The sequence below is a fragment of the Lissotriton vulgaris genome, chromosome 7 (assembly GCF_964263255.1).
Source record: "Lissotriton vulgaris chromosome 7, aLisVul1.2, whole genome shotgun sequence".
NCBI lineage: Eukaryota > Metazoa > Chordata > Amphibia > Caudata > Salamandridae > Lissotriton > Lissotriton vulgaris.
The window spans coordinates 211319321-211326808 of record NC_141695.1 but is presented as its reverse complement, the minus strand read 5'-3'; the positions used below and the strand labels follow the sequence as shown (position 1 = coordinate 211326808).

The 7488-nt window shown below is 46.9% G+C and overlaps 1 pseudogene; it reads right to left on the bottom strand.

The window, feature by feature from the left end:
• Positions 1-990: 990 nt before the first annotated feature.
• On the bottom strand, positions 991-2662 carry LOC147701223 (uncharacterized; annotated as a pseudogene).
• Positions 2663-7488: the final 4826 nt, after the last annotated feature.

The following is a 7488-nucleotide window of genomic DNA, read 5'->3' as shown; positions in this document are numbered from 1 at the left end:
AGGTGGTGTGTCACAGAGTTGCCTGTCCCGTTTTTTCAACACTTTCCTGGATGCCATGATGCAAAGAATGCATCACTATATATGCTTCCCAGCACACAGGCAGAACTGCAAAAAACAAAGATGAATTTTTACCAAAAGGCACAGTTCCCACATGTAGTAGGGTGCATTGATGGTACACACATACCAATCTGCTCACCTGCAGCTACAAAGTACATATACCGGAACCGCAAATCTACACATTCCATCAACGTGCATAATTACTGACATTGTAGCCAAATTTCCAGGGAGTACCCATGAATCCTACATATTCAGGAAAAGTAGGAACTACACACGTCTGGCTGGGGGAGCATTTGGAGAAGGATACCTGCTTGTTAAATCAATATGAAACACCCTGATGTATACCTTGGATGAATGTGTTGGTGGCTGTTTTTAATGATACTTCCTTTCTCACTCAGGTGATAGCGCATATGCCGTGCGGGCATTTATCCTGAATCCATACCTCAAACCAGAGAGAAAATACAATGTGGCACATAGAACTACGCGGAATGTTGTGGAGCGCACATTTGCACTCTTAAAAAGCAGGTTGCGTTGCCTCCACAAAAGTGGAGGGGCGCGTCAGTACCGCCCCATCATCTGCTGTAAAATAATAGCAACATGTGCCATGTTGCATAACTTTGCACAAAGAAAGGAACAGCAGTGGAACTAACTGACTCCGAAGTTCAGGTTGAGGATTGTTCAAAGCCAGAGCACAGCACAGCAGGTGTGGCAGCAGCACCAGATGGGAGACACAGACGGGCTTAGATCACACGCAACTATTTCTGAGTGAGTAAGGAGACACAGCCAGTTACTGTAATTGTGTGATGGTGCTTTATTAGCAGAACACACCACCACAACATGAAGGGCTTAACATGCCAGGCCAATCTGCAATGCAGATTACAAAGGTGAAATGGGTTACATCCCCCATTTTGCAAGACCATGTGATGTCTGGCATTACTGCTTGCGCCCACGTGCAGCACTGCTGCATTCCCTGGGCATGCTGTCCTCACTGGCAGTCTGTCCTGTGGCAGCACTGTGCTGTTCGCTGAGCCTCCTGGACTCTGTTATAGGGGGCGTGATGCTACTGCAGCTAGTTGCCTCTTCACTATCCCCCCAACACCTGCACCTGTAGTGGCTATCTGGTTTGTCTGTAGCACTTCCAGGGCACTGGTCACTGTGACCAGCCCCCTTGCCACGTCACGGCTGCAGTGGACCCTCTCCTCCTGCAAGGCCACAGAGCACCTGCAGAGCAGAGAGGTGGCAGTGGAGAGGCGGTTCACCGCCTTAGTGTTGTCAAGTTTCTGCTTCCCCCTGTGCCTCACCAAACGGTCCTCATTCATTTTGCTGTACAGCAGCCTCACTGCCTCGGACATGTCCCTCATGCCCTCAGCCACAGTATTGCTCATGCTGCTGATGCCCTTCTTGATTAGCAGTATGTGCCTATTCATGTGTACCATCTGCCGCTGGAGTGATCTTATTGCTTTGCGTTGCAGGGGCTGCACCTTGAGCATGTTCCCCTCAAGACCAGCAAATACACTTTGATCCTCACCCTGTGAAACTGGACTGGTTGCCCTTGCTCTGAAGCTTCTGGCACCTGTGCACGCTCGGTGGGGGACTGTGTGTCTGCACTGTTGGCATCCTCTACCAGCATGGACTGTTGGCTTCCCTTGCTGTTCTCCTCAGACACCTCTATCCGCAGGAGGCGAGCCACAGTATCCCTCCTGGCTCTCGATGGTGGTGGCGGTGGTGATGGTGGAGGTGGTGATGCTGGTGATGGTGGTGGTGGTGATGGTGGTGGTGGTGGGGTGGTGTGTTCTACAGGTGACAATACCTCCTCCTCCTGTGTTCTCTCTATCCTAGGTGCCTTTCCCATGTCCCCTTCTGCAGCCCTGAGCAATGGCTCACCTGTGGAGACAGAATGTACATTTTCTCACTTGTCTGGCAGCATTTGCTTAATACAATTTCATGACTGCCAATCAAACTGACTGTCCTCTGCTTGCTAATTGCTGATGTGTGTCATATGCCTTTGAGGTCAGTAACCTGACTGTTATGATATGTGTTACTTATGACTACATCTCCCATAATTCATTGAAGGTTTGTAGTAAAACATGTACTGAAGTGGGATTCATACTGCCTCATTGGGGATTGGGGATTGGGGTTAGGGAGTGGGGGGCACAGCATGCTGTGCATGCATCTTACCTTGCCTGTTGCCAGCTCTGGCTGAGCTGTCTGCATCCCCAATCCCACTCACATTCTCTGGCTGGAGGGTGGACTCCACCAGGAGATCCAGGGCAGTTGGTGCAGGTGCTGTGTTTCTACCTCCACCTGCCTGGCTGGCTTGCTTCATTCTCTCAGCCAGCCTCTCCTTTGCAGGCTTCCTGAGGTCATACCAGCGTTTTTTAAGTTCTTCAATAGATCGCTGGGTTACTCTGATGGCATTAATCCTTTCCTGTATGACCAGCAATATCTGCCCCTTCTGAGATTCAGGCACGTGCAGTGAATACTTACAAAACAGTTTGTCATGGTCCTTAGTAACCTCCTCAATAAGGAAATCCAGCTCCCTCTCACTAAACTTGTGTTTCCTCTTGCGTTCAGCTGCCTCCTTTTCCCTCTCCTGTTTGTCCATGTCTTGGCTATGATGTCAGCAAATACTAGGAAATGTTGCTCCTGAGATGTTTGCTGTGCTCCCTGCCTCTCCAACAGCTTCAGGATCAGTGCAGCTGTGTTGGTGTGGCCACTTCCTGGTTTTGAAGTCATGCGAAAGCACAGGATTGGCTGATTTAAAAATGTCCTATTTTTTTTAAAACTGAATTGATAATTACCGAGTCTGTATTAAGGAATCGGTGATACCGATTTGGTAATGGGGAATTTGTAATTTTTTTTTTGCGATTTATACGAAATTGCTAAATATTACCGGCTTTTACCGATTCGGTAATTTATACCGAATTATTACCTTCATCAGAAATATCGACTTAATAGGCAATCGGTAAAAATCGCTATAATGGACTTGGTATTTCGGAATTACCTACATCTGACCCTAAGTGATTTGCCCAGAATCAAGGCCTGCATGCTGACGCCAAGACTCAAACTTGGTTCCCCAGTTCCAAAGTCAGCTGCTTTGGCCATTATGCCAGATCCCCTCCCTTGCGTTCTTCTGAAGGCAAGATATAATTTTCAGCCTCCAATCCTAACATCTGGGGATAGTTCTTTTAAATTTTCGGTGCATTCGTGCTCCATTCAGAACTACATGATTGTTTGCTAAATCGAAGGAATTATACCAGCAGTGTCTCATTCCAGATTAAATCGAGCACTTTACAGGGTGCCAAGAGGAGCACAGCGCTCTGGCCAGGAGGGAAAGTGGGTATTAATCAAAGAAAAATAGGTGAGTGAGGCATTGGCCCTCCCCAGCCCCCAAGGTGAGCGACTGTATTTTTTAAATAGGAGGGCAGAAGGATGCCTTTACATTCTGCTTCCTTTCTCTTATATCAGTTGTTTCAGTTCTGCACTGCATCCCACTGCATCTTGGTTTCTTCCTGCCCACATCTAGCCTCTACGCCCTGTTCTTTACCTTCCACGTGCACTTTGCACGCTGTGATTCTCTTCTCATACGTGCTCTTTGTATTACTTTCACTTTCTACCTGAGGTCCACTCATTTCTCCAGCTCTCTACGCTGCCCAGCTGCTCTCTGCCTATTGAACATCCTCAATAGAACATTGACGTCTGATCTTGACCCTCCACAAAGACATCAGGCTGGATTTGGCCATCCTGCAAATATAGTCTCCCACTTAACCAACTCTCTCCAGCTAGATGTATAACTTTGAAATACCCCAAAAATGCATCAGTTTCTATTCTGCAATAGAAAAGGGATACAATCACTCAAAACTCAACCCCATTGCTCTATAATGTCATAATTCACCCCTCTTTTATGAAGGACCGCCCTGCTGTTGGGGACTGAAAAGTGGTAATTTTAATGCATGTTTTCTTCTTTGCAATTCTAAGAGCTATTGATGCCATAGTCTTTCCTGTTAGCCAGGTAGCACTGACAACATACTGAACTAACTTGAGTCGCAAAAACAGCAGAGTTTTGGTTTACCATTTAAAAACACTCAATCTCAGAAGCTTGAAAGATTACATCAGCCCTGTGAAGATTAGAAGCTTTGACTTACAAGGGCAGCAGCGAAGACTGGGCTGTATGTAGAGTTTAGGGGATGGATTCTCCATCGCAAACAGGACAGATATCCTGTATGCCTTATTGCAAGTGGATTATAGCTGAATGCAATTGTAATAAGGCAGTCGGGAAGTCCTTCAGGTTTGTGATGGAAGTACCAATTCACAAATCTCTAAGTCATGCACATTGTATTAAACTAGCACTTGTGGTGCTGCATCTAAGGGGAATCCAGCCAGATCCAGAAGCTAATATTGAGCTAGATTGGAAATGACAATTTGCCGACACATTCTGCACACCCTCACCATGTCTGCTTTCTGTTCAGAGCAGAAAGGAGCATGCAGTAAAGAGGCCTTCGTATTCTTACAATATACGTTGCACCTGCTCTCCACTGTCACATTTGCTCCAGTAACTGTGCTTTTGCTGTCCATCCCTCATACAGATTACCCACTAACCCCCTGCATCCTGAACCCTGCACATCTGTTGTCCACGCATGCTCTACAACCTGAAAATCCATTTACCACTGTGTAAATGTGCACTCTGTCTGCCACATTGGCTGTCTGTTTTCCACATACACCTTCAACATGCATTCTCTCCACTGTCCACATGCCCTACTCACATTTATTCCACACCCCTCCACATCCGGTCTCTATACTGTATGTCACTCTACACCACAGACATCTATACACTTCACATGTTTTACATCCTCCAATTGTAGTCTACAGCCTGTTTATCTGCACTTTAGTCTGTATCTTTTCTTTCAGTTCTTCATTTGCTGTCACCACTCTGCCATCCTTTCCACACTATGTCTGTTCCCAACCCTCCAGGTGCATTCTCCCTCTCCCCTAGATATGCCCTACACCATCTATACTCATTCTCCACCGTCACATGCTCTCATGCGTCCATGTACAGCAACTCTCCTCATGCGCTCTACAGTTTGCACATACAATATGCAGCCTACGCTGCTGCCTTCTCTCTGTGGTCCACACCCACTCCAACCCCATTTTCAATACGACTTCACCATATCTACTGTGCAGACACTACATCTACTTTCACCATAAGCACCAATACTCCGTGGTACTCATTTACCCACTATGCTCTGCATCCACTCCATATAAATTCCCAAACTATATATTTGCTCTACTGCCTGTCCATTCTCATTCCATTGTCTGGACTCCACATACACCACACTCTCCACCAGCTTTGTGCAGTGTACACCCATGCTATCTTCTTTCCAATCCGATGTCCACCCTTTGCATTCAGCCTCCAATTCTGTTTTACACAACACACACCCATTCTAAATCCTCTGCATCCATACTCTTTCCACCTTGCAACACATCTCCTCTCAGTGACCAGCTGCTTTCTGCCATCTATCTCTGCCCTCTTCATGAGCTTTTCACACTTTGCCTTCTATCCTGTAATCCACCCTCCATATGTGCTATCCAACTGATAGATTAGGCCTTCAAATGCATTTCCCATCAAACTAGTCTGCTCGTCACCCTTCAGATTTGCCTCCCAACCCTTCACAGCTGCTTTGTGGCTCACTACATTTGCTTTTCACATTGGACATCCACTCTCTGCCCTTCGCATCCACTATTTATAAACTGTACATGCCCTCTCCAACCTCCACTTGAGGCTTCATCACTGTGCCTTCACTGTCCAGCCTCAAGAGTCCCTGTACATCCACTTTCGGTGGTTGACACCACCTCTGACTATCCATTCTTCACACCACTTCACCACATCTGCAATGCAGATGCTACCATCTCTGCAACTATGTACATCTGCACTCGACGGTCTCCATCCTCTCTCTGCATTCCACATCCAGTCTCCAAACCCCCTGACCACATTTTATAGTCACTTTTGACACTGGCCATCTGTCTCACTCTCTAAATGTGCTCACGCCTCTATATTTGCAATCCATACCCTCTGGTCACCCTCCATCTGCAGTCTTCAGGACCCAGGTGTGCCCTCCACACTTCATGTGCACCTTTTCCTCAGTATCCATTGTCTATTCACCTTGTTCATCTGTTCTTAGACCTTCACACCCAATAAAAGTCCTCTGCACCCACTGTCCAAGCCTCACCTTGTGGTACTTAAAATTCTGGACTCTGCTATTCAGTGGTACCGAAGCTCTGCACTCGCGTCATAAATATCATCGTATCATGACGATTTTGGTACTAGCAGACCGGTAATGGCTTAAATACTATACATAAGTATTTTCGCCATGTTCGAGTGACGAAATCACCCTGAAACCGTAGTTTTTGTCTTGAACCCTTGGGTTCCATTTTGTGAGCGGCATCAATTTTGTGGTTGCCCTTTACATAGCGAAATAACTAAGGCCGAATTTGATCCAAAAAGACACGTACACCTCTGCTGACTCCTCTGTGACCTGGGCGAGCTGACTCCACTGCCTCAAGCCAAACCTGTTCGGGCAGTTCCTCTCCCAGTGGCCGAACGAGATTAGTATCAAGGCACAACATGTCATAAACCGTTCATCACACACATACCATGCTTAATCTCACACACACCTGTCCCTGTTTCTTCTTTATGACCTATTTTATGAGGAGGAGGTGCCCGATTTTATTAGGGGTCCATCGATATCAGATGAAAGTTCTGGGCCTTGCCGGGTAATCTATCATGGATTGGACAAACTGAAATGTGGGCTTGTCATCATGACTCTGCTTTTTTTTGTAGTAAAAATATTAGTATGGTCAACTGTAAAATCAGGATTGTTTGCCTGAAGCTCATTATTTCGTATAAAAAAAGAAGGCTGGTTCTGTAAAAACGAGCAGTCTCCTGAGAACATATATGCTGTTGTACTTCTAGGATACCTGTTACTGGTTGCAGCCAATAAATACGATCCTTGACATCACCTAGAAGACTCTGTGTTTCTGTGGTCTGAAACAGGAAGGACTCGAGGTCTTTGGGTGTTCTCCCTGGCACCGCCGGGTCCATAAAAACCCGGTACCTCAGTTGGCGCCCAACGTGGGGCGGTATCAGCGGTACCGGTCCAAGCCAGAGGTTCGTGAGGAGCTTCGTGTGAAAATTCCGGAGGACAGCCAGCCACTTCAGCGACCCCTGTATGTCGACGTGGTTCCGAAGGTCTTTGCTGCGAGGTTCCCCGCGTCCCGACGGCTACGAAGGACTGCTGCCCTGACTATCGCCCTGTTTTGGACCCTTGATGATTGGTAGAGCGAAACAATAGACGAGTCTTCTGGTGACGTCATCGATCATCGATACCTCAGTTAAGTATAAGTGGAGCGTCTCCCAGTCCTTAGTTTGGTTCT